We start from the raw sequence: 14,369 nt of genomic DNA, 5'->3' as shown, positions 1-14,369 counted from the left end.
TAGGTGCCGGAACGCACCTCTACAACTATACAAGATACCTGCCTGCCCCAACCATAAAAATCACTAGTTTTAATTTCTGAAAAGACGTGATAAAACTTAAAATGAAGAGTCGTAAACAAAAGGCTGGTATCCCACCGCTGTCAGTGACGTCTCCAGAGACGTCTTCGCTGGTCTTCGGGGCTCAGTTCAAATAATGCTTCAAATGGCTCTGAGCACTATGGGACTCAACTTCTGAGGTCATCAGTCCCCTAGAACTTGGAACTACTCAAACCTAACTAACCTAAGGACGTCACACACATCCATGCCAGAGGCAGGATTCAAACCTGCGACCGTAGCGGTCGCGCGGTTCCAGACTGTAACGCCTAGAGCCGCTCGGCCACACCGGCCGGCGGGCTCAGTTCGAAGGAGGACTCATCACTGAAGACAATGTTACACCAGTCAAGCCGGCCGGTGTGACCGAGTGGTCCTAGGTGCTACAGTCTAGAACCACGCGACCGCTACGGTCGCAGGTTCGAATCCTGCCTCGGGCATGGATGTGTGTGATATCCTTAGGTTAGTTAGGTTTGAGTAGTTCTAAGTTCTAGGGGACTGATGACCTCAGAAGTTAAGTCCCATAGTGCTCAGAGCCATTTGAACCATTTTTCAACTCCAGTCATTTAGGTTCCAGGCCGAAGACGTGTCTGGGGACGCCACGGTCAGCGGTGGGATACAGATCTGACCGTCGCATGCCACACGCCTCGACAACCAGGCGCGATGGTCTGAGTTGGCATTCAGTTCATAGCAGGATCCCTTTGGTCGTCATCCGCGGCCTCCTTCCAGCACAGCGGTATGCTGACGATACTCTACGCCCCGTTTTGTTGCTCTTCATGGCAAGCCATCCTGGTCATACATCTCAGCAAGGTAACGCCCGTGCGCACACCGTGAGAATTTCTACTGCTTCTCTCGATGCTTGCAAAACCTTGCCTTGGCCAGCAAGGTCGCCGGACCTCTCTCCGATTGAGAACGTTTGGAGCATTATGGGCAGGGCCGTCCAACCATCTCGGGATTTAGACGACTGAACTCGCCAGTTGGACAGAATTTGGCACGATATCCCTCAGGAGGACATCCATCACCTCTATTAGCCAAACTGAGTAACTACTTGCATATGGTGCAGAGGTGGACCAATTATTAACTTGCTCAATTTTCTCTGAAGTTGTAATTATTTGTTTGTTTGTACATGTACAGCACATCTACCGATTTGAATCCCATTCCTTCGTGATGCGTCTTTTTTTTTCCCTTAGAGTGTATACAGGATGTAGATGGCGTTACTCCTAACTTTTTTCTGCGATTGTCTGGAATTGTCTGAATTGTATATCAAACCATGTTGTGCACTTCGTGCAGTTTGGACATTCGTTTGCATGCCGCCGTCAAAGTGCTGCAATTTTAATGGCCAATAGTGTTGCTTGTTAATGCTGGTACTGTGTGTATCTCGTTATATTCAGTTAAAAGGGCGTCAGCTGCTGTGCTCTCTTGTCAATTTTTGGCCTACAGTATGGCTGTGACGTCTTCCTGGACGTTAAATCTAGAACTTTCCATTTTTTCACTGTGTTGTGCGTAATAACACGACGAGTCTGACAATGAAGGGTAGTGATGAGGTAATATTTAACAGGCGTCAATAAGACAAAGCACTGACTGTCCCGAGGCAGAAGAAAATGTGAGTAACCTTCACAGGTACTCTTCTGAGTTGCCTACAATACAGTCACTCCACTGCCAGGCACACTGAAGTGGCCAACATGGCAAACGATGTGTAGTCCAAATACGAGTATAATTCGAGCAAGTATCTCCTGTGAGAGGAATCCAAGAAGTTACATTAGGAGGAATTAAGCGTTAATGTTTAGGTCAGGTTTGGGGCTACTTGCGTAAAGCAATATTCCCGTCGCGAGTCTCACGCGATACGCTTTCGTGCGAGTGGCTGTGCACGCAGTAAAGCCATGTTTTCCTACGTGTGGAAATTTATTGCAGCGTGCTGTGGAATACGTTTTCGACTTTCGCTGTCCGAGGCTAGGGGGCGGTATGCGAGGGGCGGTATGCGTCAGAACGTAAAAAGTGAAAACGGCGTTTTTTATAATATAACAACTGCATATGACAGAGTGATACGAGAACTACCTCCAGGTACCTTTCTTTAATTCGATGAAAATTTCGGCTATTGAAATAGAGAAATATTTAAGGTTTCAAGAAAAGTTGCTTTTTCGTGTTACTCAACATTTATCACGCCATATCGCCTAAACTATGTGTCGTACAACAACATAATTTTATAGTTGGCTTCAGCAATAGATGAAGATAACGCGTGCAAGCTTTCTGGCCGATAAAGTCAATGACAATGAAGTAATAAATTAAAATGTGACATGGGAAGCAGAATTCTTAGCAAACCAACATCCGGAATGTAGTAAGCTACAAACTTGGTCCGTTTACAGTTTTTGTGTGGGCTCAAAGTGAGAAAAAGTTTCGGAAAGGTTTGAATTTATTTTTACAGTTTGTTGGAAGTCGGTGGGTGGGGCAGCTTCCCCTAGACGAGAGCAGTATTGTGTGGTCCATTGGCGAGACCCGAGTTCCAGCGCGCTGTTACACTCGTAGGCGCGGTGCACTGCGGCGCGACAGTCGTAGCAGAGGCAAAACAGGTAGCGCAGGGATCGATCTAAAAACACCGCGCGGGATTAGCCTGGTGGGTGAGTGGTAGCGCTAGGGCCTGGCATTCGGGAGGACCTGGGTTCAGTTCCCAGTCCGGCAGTCTTGACTGAGATTTCCGTGGTTTCCTTAGTCACTCCAGGCAAATGCCGGGACTGTACCCTTTCGATGGCCACGGACAACATTCCCGCCCAATCCCTCCCCCCCCCCCCCCCCAATAAAATCCGGCACGGTAGCACAGCGTGTTCGGTCAGAGGATTAGCTGCCCTCTGTAATAAAAAAATTGAGTTAATCGATGAACAACGAACTTAAACGGATGTCTTACGACGTCAGCCCCGAGCAGATGCAACGAACAAGAGCAAACAGAATGAGATTTTAAAAAAAAAGCGGTCTAAGACGCTGCAGTCATGGAATGTGCGGCTGGTTCCGGCTGAGGTTCGAGTCCTTCGGCGGGCATGGGTGTGTGTGTTATGTGTGTTTGTCCTTAGGATAAATTAGGTTAAGTAGTGTGTAAGCTTACGGCAACGGCCTTGCCGCAGTGGATACACCGGTTCACGTCAGATCACCGAAGTTAAGCGCTGTCGGGCGTGGCCGGCACTTGGATGGGTGACCATCCGGGCCGCCATGTGTTGTTGCCATTTTTCGGGGTGCACTCAGCCTCGTGATACCAACTGAGGAGCTACTCGACCGAATAGTAGCGGCTCCAGTCAAAGAAAACCATCATAACGACCGGGAGAGTGGTGTGCTAACCACACGCCCCTCCTATCCGCATCCTCAGCTGAGGATGACACGGCGGTCGGATGGTCCCGATGGGCCACTTGTGGTCTGACGACGGAGGGGTTCAGTGTGTAAGCTTAGGGACTGATGACCTTAGCAGTTAAGTCCCATAAGATTTCACACACATACGAACATTTTTTTGGTCTAAAAAGCTGGAAACTTCAGCACTCCGAAAATACACGAAGTTAGGGGGGGGGGGGGGGGGGGGGAGGAAGACTTTTCCCACTGTCTTACAAAGCAGACTTATCAGAAATTAATCAACTGTCCAAGGACAACACGGTATCCTTGGCGGATTCACTTGTGGGCTTCACTGTGAGGAGTGGATTCACCGATTACTTCAACAGGCTGAATTTTAATCGTCGTCCACAGTACTGACCACACTAACAACAGGCAACTCATTATATCTATGGTTAAAGGTTCAGTATAAATATACTGGCAAATGACATTTCTTCTTACATGTTTCATTAATTTTTCTGCCGAATTCTGCCAAAATTGACTCCTTTTGCAATTAGTTTTTCAACTCGACGTAAGCCACGTTCCACAAAATACGCTGTTCGGATATCAGCTCGAAAAGCTGCTAATCCTCTGAGGCACAGAAGCGGTCAGCCCCCATTTTTGGCGAATGTTTCACTAGTGAGATCGGAACAATAAGCGTCTGCCGGACGGTGTGGCCGAGCGGTTCTAGGTGTTTCAGTCTGAACTGCGCGACAGCTACGGTTGCAGGTTCGAATCCTGCCTCGGGCATGGATGTGTGTGATGTCCTTAGGTTACTTAGGTTTAAGTAGTTCTAAGTTCTAGAGGACTGATGACCTCATATGTTGAGTCCCATAGTGCTCAGAGCCATTTGAACCATTTGAGCCAATAGGCGTCTGTGACGCTGCCCGTGCGCGTGAAACCAATACTGCAGCTCTCTCACCTAGTAGTTTGCTGCTGCTCAGTTCGACTTCCCCCACTCCTCCAACCAAGTAAATCACTGCGACGTGCGTGACAAGACTCCTCCCGAAGCAAGCATGCGTTTCCTGCAGGTAGAGGCCGCAGCGGCACTACGTTGTCCGCACCCAAGGAAAACGATCTCGTATGGTCGCATTGTGCGAATGGGAACGCAGCCACGCACGCGTTTTACGCAGCACGTTGCGCGAAATTACCGTAGCTAGGAAAACGTAGCTTAAGCGCGCATTTGCAGTTAAGACATCGTTCAATACAGGAATTGTACGGTAGACGGCACGCCGTCTCCGGCAGGTGACAGCATGTCGCAATGCGGAGCCGTTCCCTCTGGTTTTTCCCAGTGCGGGTATCCCTGTTCCGGCGATACCTGACAGCGAAGAACGGCTGTCGATTTATATCGAGCTCAGGGGAAACTGTTCGCGTACACGAAGCTCACCAGAAATTGTATTTTTCTGGAAACTGAACACACAAATGGTTCAAATGGCTCTAAGCACTATGGGACTCGACATCTGAGGTCATCAGTCCCCTAGACTTAGAACTACTTAAACCTAACTAACATAAGGACAACACACACATCCATGCCCAAGGCAGGATTCGAACCTGCGACCGTAGCAGCAGCGCGGTTCCGGACTGAGGCGCGTAGAACCGCTCGGTCACAACGGCCGGCACACGAACTGTAATAAGGATGGCTCCAAACCATGATACTTCTACAGAGGTCAGGTAGTGCTATACACTAAATCTCTGCTGGCCATTACACTTGCAGCACCAGCAGGGACAGATTAAAGGTCGGGAGGGGGAATGCACATCATGGACACTAGGTAGACGGAGAGGCCTCCTCTCTTATCAAAATCTCAACCTCCTCGCTGATTAGAATCATACAAGGTACAGTCATCGTCATGAGATAAAATATGACCAAAAATACGAAACATTGTTACATTCACCGTCTTAATAAATTAACATATATCATTTTTTTAAAAGGAGATCGAATATAGTGCATGACAACCGTGATTCATATTTACTCTTTGAACAGAAGTGTTCTGCAGTTTCATGTAATTATAGGAATTCATTCACAGTCCAACACAAAATATTAAGTCACTGAGTGGATGCACAAAAGGTTATGTACCTTTGACTTCAACAAGTTCCGTCTATTTATGATCTCTGGATGCAAGGCGTTGAGTAGAATTTTTGACCACAATAATACGCGATTTACTTCAAACACTGTCGGGGGCTGTGAAATGCTCATCACTCGCCCCTTCCTTCTTTTGTTCACTGCATGTATAACTTGGCTCTTGTTAGAAAGAATGGCTCTGAGCACTATGGGACTTAACAGCTGAGGTCGTCAGTCCCCTAGAACTTAGAACTACTTAAACCTAACTAACCTAGGGACATCACACATATCCATGCTCGAGGCAGGATGCGAACCTGCGACCGCAGCGGTCGCGTTGTTGTAGACTGAAGCGCCTAGAACCGCTCTGCCACACTGGGCGGCACTATTGTTACAGAAAGAAACTGTTAATTCGTGCGACTGTATTGTTTAGATTGTCGTAATGTACACAAAATTTGCAGATTGGCTGTGGTTAGTAAGTGGGTTGACATTGCTTATTCTAATTGGTTAGCGTATAACTCATATTTGAGTGTTATTTCTGGTATTCGGTATTCGAAATGGAATCTCATCGTGTGAGAAAGTGTGTTAGTGGTACCATCAGAAGAAAAGCACAGAAAGCAGCAACTGAATTTGTGCCAAAAGTGATATCGTATTTTACGAAGAAAGATTACGCCACTGAAGTTTATACTAAATCAGAAACAATGCATCTGCATCTACTTCTGCTAAGGAATGTCAGACAAATTCCCCTTAATCTGAAATTGTCATAGAGCAGTATTGTGTAAGCGAGGCGGTGTCAACAGAAAATGTTAAACTATGCTATCATAAAGTCGGTGACACTACTGGGAGTGAATTGGTGGATTCATTCACAGTCCAGCACAAAATATTAAGTCACTGAGTGGATGCACAATAGGTTATGTTCCTTTGACTTCAACAAGTTCCGTCTATTTATGATCTCTGCATTAGAAAAGAAAATCTGGCGAAATGAGAAACGTGAAAAACGAATTTGTGGAACCGCGCTTGGAGACATGTTTACACTATTTGAAGAAAAATTTATATGCTCTAAGTAAATCTGAACGCATCTACAAATCACAAAAAAAGTACGAATCCAAATACTTCCTCTTTAGAAAACTACTAAATAGAGAGGAAGAAAATTGATCTTGTATGCCGAATCTATAAGAAATGTATTGTGTTTTTCCGTAAATTATTCAGTGACATCATGGGCTTGATGATGATGATGATTTTTGGTTTGTGGGGCACTGAACGGTTTGGTTATCAGTGCCCGTACAAATTTCCAGTCTTTTCACTGTCCAGTCTCGCCATTTTCCTGAACGATGATGAAATGAAGAAGACTCACCAAAACATACCCAGTCCCCAGGCGGAGAAAATCCTTGATGCGGCCGGGACTCGAACCCGGGTCTCTTGGTCTGAGAGACAGCAACACTAACCGCTATACCACGAGCTGCGAACACGGGGTTAGACATCATGCGTCTCCATTTTTAACCAGTGGATTTTCTGATTTTAAGAAGGGGAGGGAAAAAGTATATTCTCATGAACATAGCGCTTATCAACGCAAACATTCAGTGACACGATTTCTGCGATCGAAGTACGGGAGATGGATCGACAGTGAACTGCAGCATATCATTAACTAGGAGGAAAATTATTGACAAGAAGTGCCTTGGAGAATGGCAGAAGTCGTTAAACATTTGGTAGTAAAAGGACTTGCTTTTCATGGTGATAACAAATGTTTTGGATCCCCGGATAATGGTGTCTATTTAGGTTCCCTTGAGCTAATTTGCTCATTTTGACCAATTTTGAAACAACACATCCAATAGGTGATGGCTATCCGCCATATCTGTTCAAGATTATTTGTGAAGTGTTAATTGGCCTCGTGGGAAACAAAGTATTGAGTAAAACAGTTGGCGAAATTCAAACCGCAAAATACTACGGACTAGTTGTAGATTCAACGGTAGACACGGGACATGAAGATGAGCTAGCTGTTTTAGTAAGGCATTGTTTCGAGGGAAGAAAATGGTTCAAATGGCTCTGAGCACTATGGGACTTCTGAAGATATCAGTCCCATAGAACTTAGAACTACTTAAACCTAACTAACCTAAGGACATCACACACATCCATTCCCGAGGCAGGATTCGAACCTGCGACCGTAGCAAAGAGTTCACGAAAGATTTTTGTGTTTTGTTCCACGCACAGTAATACAGGAAGTCTTTGGAAAATACAGTTTTAGGATAAAAGATTGTGGTTCGTAATTCTATGACAATACCAGTAACATAAGTGGAAAATATTGAGGTTTAAATGCAAAGCTAAAGGAATTGAATTCATTAGCATTTTATGTGCGCTGTGTTGCGCAGTCATTAAATCTCGTGGCCCAGAACGCTGCAGAGGAATCCTTACAATCAGGTGATTTTTCTCAAGTTCTGCAGAGATTATAAGACTTTTTAGTAACTTCTGCTCATAGTTGGCACATTCTCGCGTATAATAATGGCCGAATTGAGACACTGGCCGATACTGAATGATCGTGCCACGAGGAAGCTATATCAGTTGTTCGACAGAATTGCCATGCCGTTTACGTGTCACTGGAAGAAATCGTCAAGAACAAAGATAAAAAGGCAGAGGCAATAAATGGAACAGAATCGGTTCGGAAAAAGCTAAAAATACTTGACACAGCTATATTGGTTTCTTTCTGGGATGACGTGTTCTCTCGAATGGACAAAACTCCCAGATATTTGCAAAAACCTGGTCTGGACTTAATTAGCTGGTGTCAATCGCTGCAATCATTGATCCTGTTTTTCAGCCGTGTTAGGGAAAATTTTGACGAATATGAAAACAAAACTATGAGCTTAAGTGAGCATGAGCCAAGAATTTAGCGACGAAAGGAAACGCAACACTAGAAGAAGATTCCCTGATGGAGAAAAATCAGATGAACTGACTGCACGTGATAAATTTAGTGCAGCACTTTTACAGTTGTTGATAAACTACAAGTTGAACTAAAAAAACAGCGATAAGAGACGTATTACGGAGGAGTCGATCTTTTCCGAGCTTTAACACATAATACAATGAAGCAAGAAGCTAAAGAACTTTTAACGGAAACGTCAAAACTTTGTGAAAAATATCGAGGTGATTTCGACGAAGTAAATTTTCGTTCGGAAATACTTCATTTTAGTGAATACTTGAAGCGTTCCCTCAAGGAAAAGGTTGATAACATTTCACCAATCGAGTTATACGAATCAATGTTTGAAAATTATTTTGCTATTGTTTTTCCAACTGTAATAATTGCTAACCGGATTTTCTTCTCAATACAAATCGCGATCCGGCCGGAGTGGCCGAGCGGTTCTAGGCGCTACAGTCTGGAACCGCACGACCGCTACGGTCGCAGGTTCGAATCCTGCCTCGGGCATGGATGTTTGTGATGTCCTTAGTTTAGTTAGGTTTAAGTAGTTCTAAGTTCTAGGGGACTGATGACCTCAGAAGTTAAGTGCCATAGTGCTCAGAGCCATTTGAACCATTTTGAACAAATCGTGAATTGTGAAGCTCAGAGGGATTCTCCAAACTAGCCCTTATCAAGAACAAATAACGTACTAAGTTGCATGAAAAGCGCATTTTCGTTCCGCCTTGTTATCAACTGAACATGTGTGACCAGTTTTCTTAACTTCCAGGACGTGATTGAGGACTTCGCTAAGCTGAAAGCTAGGAAAAGCACTTTTTGAGGTCCCCTTTTTCTATTTATTACATGTGAATAATAGAGTAACGTCGTGTGTTCTTTTATACATTTGGGAAGTTCCATTAGGTAGCATGACATGGCTGACGTAGTAGCAGTACGTGCACTCCTTTAACTTCCCTATTGCATTTTTACGGAAATGCATTAGGCCCTACTTGACGTCAGAGGGGTCAAACTTTTTTTTTTTCCAGACGTGTTTGCGTACGTAGCGGAATGGGAAGAATACATCATTAAATTTGTAGTTGACATGGGTTATACAGAGAGACAAATTTAGTGCAGCTGGGCATCGAGTCGAACTGAGCTTGGAGGACAGACACGATTCACTCTGTTCTGCTTCCGCTGTATGCCGGGATTCGTCAATAGTAGTGGCTGGCAATTGAGACGTACCAGTCTTTCGACAACCCATGACCAGAATTTTCCAGTGTGTGAGATGTCTGGAGACCATGCTGCCCAGGGAAACGATCGAATACCTTCTGTATCGGGGTAGGTCAGGACAGCATGCGCAACACGAGGTCTTGCGATATCTTGTTGACAGATACCGTCGCAGAAACCTCGAAGATAGGACACAGGCAGTGGCATTATAACAGCAGGTGTCCAAATTACCAGCTACGCGAAACGTAGGTAGCAGTGTTGTAGAGCCAGTGGCACATCATACCATCACGCCAGGTGTTGGGCCTATAAACCCAGGATGAATGCTGTCTGGAAATGTTTGTCTTCCTCCGAGCCTAAAGACACACAGATGCTTCCGTAGTGATGCTGTAGGTAATATCGGGACTCATTTCAAAAGACTGCCCCAGTCTCTAGTAGTGCCGTTGGACGGACCACTGTGACCGAGCCTCTTTCTGCTGCCATAACGAGGAAAGGTACGACAATGGTCGCCGCGTTGACAGCTAATGGTGGTCCACATGTCGGCGTACTGTCCGTGTGGAAAAAAGTGGCTCAAGTGGCTCTAAGCACTACGGGTCATTCAGACGTTCTTGACTGCTACATGTGCTAGTACATTCTCTAGAATTCTCATACGCCCTGTTATGCAACGGAACATAATCTCCTTTCCAACATGTTGCTGATGGAGACTGTCCTGGGAGAGACTAGTTATTCTGGTTAAGTTCAATGGATTCTTGAAGTGCTCTCAGAGATTTGGAACAGGAGCCTACTGACAACCAGTCGCTAGTGCCACTAGCAGCTGTCACAGAGCTGGTGTTGAAGACAGCTGAGACCAGTGACCGCAACTGGAGGAGTGGAACGTTACTTCTGTCCGCCCTCAGAGCTCCCGCGGCATCACGCGACGTCCCACTCGCGGGTGCGGTCAGAACAGACGCACCCTTAGCGATGTGCGGCGCAGATTTACTCGGAAAACTTTATTGGCCAATCCGGATTAATCTTTTGCTCTGCTACACTATTGAATATAGCAAAATAAGGGTATCCAGCCTCTCTTTCACACTTGAGACAGTGTTAAAATTGTCACTGCTCCTATATCACTAATAAATGTTCTCCAGCAGTCTAGTGGCTTTCACAAAATTCCGCGACCTGACTACTGGACTAGACACTATACATCGCTAGCAGTTCTCACAACACCTCCAGGTGGCTAAAAGCAACTTTCACAGATGATCTCCACAGAGATAAGAAGATAATAACTGTTAATAGTCAGTGGAAGAAGAAGACACACAAAAAACACCTTACACTAATTTTCAAGGAAACAAACGTAATGCCTTTTCTTTTAAACTGCGTGTAGCATGTTGCGCAACCGTAGAGTGTGAAGACTAATTGAGCAGCTGTTGTAGTAATAGCACTTTGAACGACTGGTCTGCAATGTAGACTGGTAATTATTGGACCAGGGTTCGATTCCTGCTGATATCAGCATTTCTTTTGTATTTTGTTTTATTCCTGGAATCTTAAACTGTTAACTATAAATTTTAAAAATATCTATTCGGGTTATACAGGGTGTATCATAGTTAATGGCGTAAACGCATACAATTGAAAGTACACGATACTACAAGCAAAAAAGTCTCTGTACACATAGGGTCAAAAATGCATACCTTAATAGCTACGAGCAATTTTTCATCTTAGATACTGCGAAACAAAATCTCTTCTACTACAAGTTCTTTGCTTTCCAAATTTTGGGAACTGGCAGTACGGATCAAAACAAGGAAAGAAAAGTCCAGCAAACATGTGTTTCAAATGGTTCAAATGGCTCTGAGCACTATGAGACTTAACATCAGAGGTCATCACTCCTCTAGACTTAGAACTACTTAAACCTAACTAACCTAAAGACATCACGTACATCGATGCCCGAGGAAGGAGTCGAACCTGCGGCCGTACCAGCAGCGCGGCTCTGGACTAAAGTGTCTAGAACCTCTCGGGCACAGAGGCCGGCTGTCCGTGTGGATACTTGTCTCGTTGCAAGCAAGCCATTTCCTGACACAAGGCTGTGCGATCCTGTAAGACTAGATGAAAGTGTGTCTGTCCTATCAGACGCTAGACGCGTGGGCTCGTTGACATCTTTCATGGCGCTGAATATAGCCCTCACAATCCCATCAGTTCCATATTCACATGACAGTCGTAGAGCCCCGACCAACACGAGCAGCAATATCGTGGAATGATAACTCACAGTGTCGATAGGCCACCCGTCTCCAATGACCTCATTGTACACGGGACGCTAAACCATATCTTTCCTCCTTTCTCCCTTGCTTCCTTCGATAGGCTACGATGCTGCCACTGTAAAATACTGATACGTGCTGGTAGACGTTTCTCCTTCTTATATGAGACATTACAAGATTTTCTCACAAACAAAAAACATTCCAATGCGATTTCTAGATGAAAAAGTCATTGTGTACCTTAGCTTTTATGGCTGTGTAAAATGCTAATCATTTGCATGTGCAAGCGTGTAATCACTTCATACCAAACTGATATTTTCTTGCATGCCTTCTCCACGGTATTACAGTTTCAATTGCCAGTATATCCAAGACCACACGTGCTCTATCGTAGTACCACACTTCCACATGATTGTATTACAGTTCACTGCCAGATTTCTAACAACTCTTTCACCTCAAAAAAAAAAAAAAAAAAAAAAAAAAAAGGCTCTGAGCACTATGGCACTTAACATCTGAGGTCAGCAGTCCCCTAGACTTGGAACTACTTAAACCTAACTAACCTATGGACATCACACACATCCATGCCCGAGGCAGGATTCGAACCTGCGATCGTAGCGGTCGCGCGGTTCCAGACTGAAGCGCCTAGAACCGCTCGGCCACACCGGCCGGCTCTTTCCCCTCAGTCTTTTTGCGAATCACTGGTAGATTTAATGCCATTTAGAAGAAATTACGACACATCGCAGATCGTACTGCCTCTCGGGACCATAGATTTTGGGGAAAGACGTTCATCTGGTGATCTAGCTCTTTGATTAAACGTCTGCAAAAAAAAAAAAAAAAAAAAAAAAAGTTTCGCACTGACTCGCAGCTGTGTAGAATACAAATGTGAACAATGTATGGCCAAGACTTGGCGAGTAAGGGGCGCAGTCACATATTTTTACATAACTAAATAAATAATTCGCAAACTTGTGTTAAAAAAATCAGGGTTAACATACAATATTTCTCCCATTAGACCAAGAGATGAATACACTAAACCGATTCAGAAGGATGTAGGCTGCAGTACGTACTGGGAGATGAAGAAGCTTGCACAGGTTAGAGTAGCGTGGAGAGGTGCATCAAACCAGTCTCAGGACTGAAGACCACAACAAGAACATTTCTCCCATAGCAAGTCCAATAATTTAATGGCTCTGTGCAGCATGCTGATATACAATAATAATAAATATCTAAAATTTCGATTTTTTACTAGCCTTTACTAGCTCTAAATTATAATTCTTGAATGTAATTGTGTATTAAGATGAACGCAAGCATGAAACTAGCAGGACAGGACTGTACAGTAGTACAGTAACCGCAAAGCGCCTGAAAGCAGGCAGTCTGCTACAAAATTGACTCTTCCTACTTTACAGCTACTGTATCAGTAGGGAACCGGCGGAAAGTATTGCGCTATACGTCTCTGGCTGCTACTTCCCCAATACATGTTTTTACTGCGCTGTTAGTACCACGGGTGTAAATGCTGTACTTAAGGATTCATTTTAACGTTTCACGAGCGTTACTGCGAGCCAGTGCAATCATTTACCGGCGGGCTACGGCGTTTGGCGGCCGGAAAGGACCCCCGCGACCCCGAGCCTACCACAGAGCGAGATAGCTGCTATCTGGAGGGGGCTTATCGTTCACTGACTGCGCAGTCAGGCGTGCTTCCTGCAGCCTGCCAAGTGCTCCTGTGCTAAGAAGTGTGCATTGGACACGCTAATTCACGCTCTTCTAAAACAAATATCTTTACTGCTTCTCGAAGAATAGTTTTCAAATTTCCAGTACCAATGTAGCCATTTAGACCACCCACTAACGACTTCCCGATATGCTGCACAGAAAACGCGTCATACATTGTTCCATCCATTCTCGGAGACTCGAGACCCGATCTCCGTTTCTGTCTGGTTTTGTAAGTTAAAAGACATCGCGTTGTGTTAGATCTAGGTGAAGTATCAGCTTGCGAAATGGGTAATTATTTTATTTTGACCGCCAGACAGACGCATCGAGGTGATATGAATGTACTTCACGCAGGTTCATCTTTGACGTGTATTTCGGCTATTTTGCAGACTTAAGAATGCATGCTCCAGAATGTCAATCCTACGGTTTCCATCCAGCCTTCCTCCATTGTATCTGTGGTGGCTTTTCTAGTTGCACAGAATAATGTTCACATTGTTGTTTTGCTAACCGTAACCTCTCTTTTCATTTTTACTGAACTAGTGCCACTGTCGTGATCTAGACACATTTTGACGTTTAAATCCCCAATAAAATTAGTACAGCTTCGTTTCTTCACTAATTACGATGTAAAATACTGACTGTAATTGCTTGAATCAACCCATCAAGCAACCGCTGGGTCTTCTATTACTAGGTTAGAAAGTTCAGTATCCACGGACTCCAAAAATGTTCGGCAAGAACACCCTCATTTGAGACGTTGGAGGGAGCCACATAAGTTCACATAAGAATTGTTAGCCGCCACTTGCGGTAGGCGTGCTCTGACGCGCTCCCCAATTTTAATTGTTTTTTGTATGATAAACTG

General features: G+C 44.7%; 1 pseudogene; it reads left to right on the top strand.

Annotated features, from left to right (window-relative positions):
* Window positions 1-3,184: 3,184 nt before the first annotated feature.
* LOC126102962 (5S ribosomal RNA) lies at window positions 3,185-3,302 on the top strand (annotated as a pseudogene).
* Window positions 3,303-14,369: the final 11,067 nt, after the last annotated feature.

Source organism: Schistocerca cancellata, chromosome 1 (genome assembly GCF_023864275.1).
Source record: "Schistocerca cancellata isolate TAMUIC-IGC-003103 chromosome 1, iqSchCanc2.1, whole genome shotgun sequence".
Taxonomy (NCBI): domain Eukaryota; kingdom Metazoa; phylum Arthropoda; class Insecta; order Orthoptera; family Acrididae; genus Schistocerca; species Schistocerca cancellata.
The sequence above is the reverse complement of the archived record's forward strand: the minus strand, read 5'-3'. Positions and strand labels throughout refer to the sequence as shown.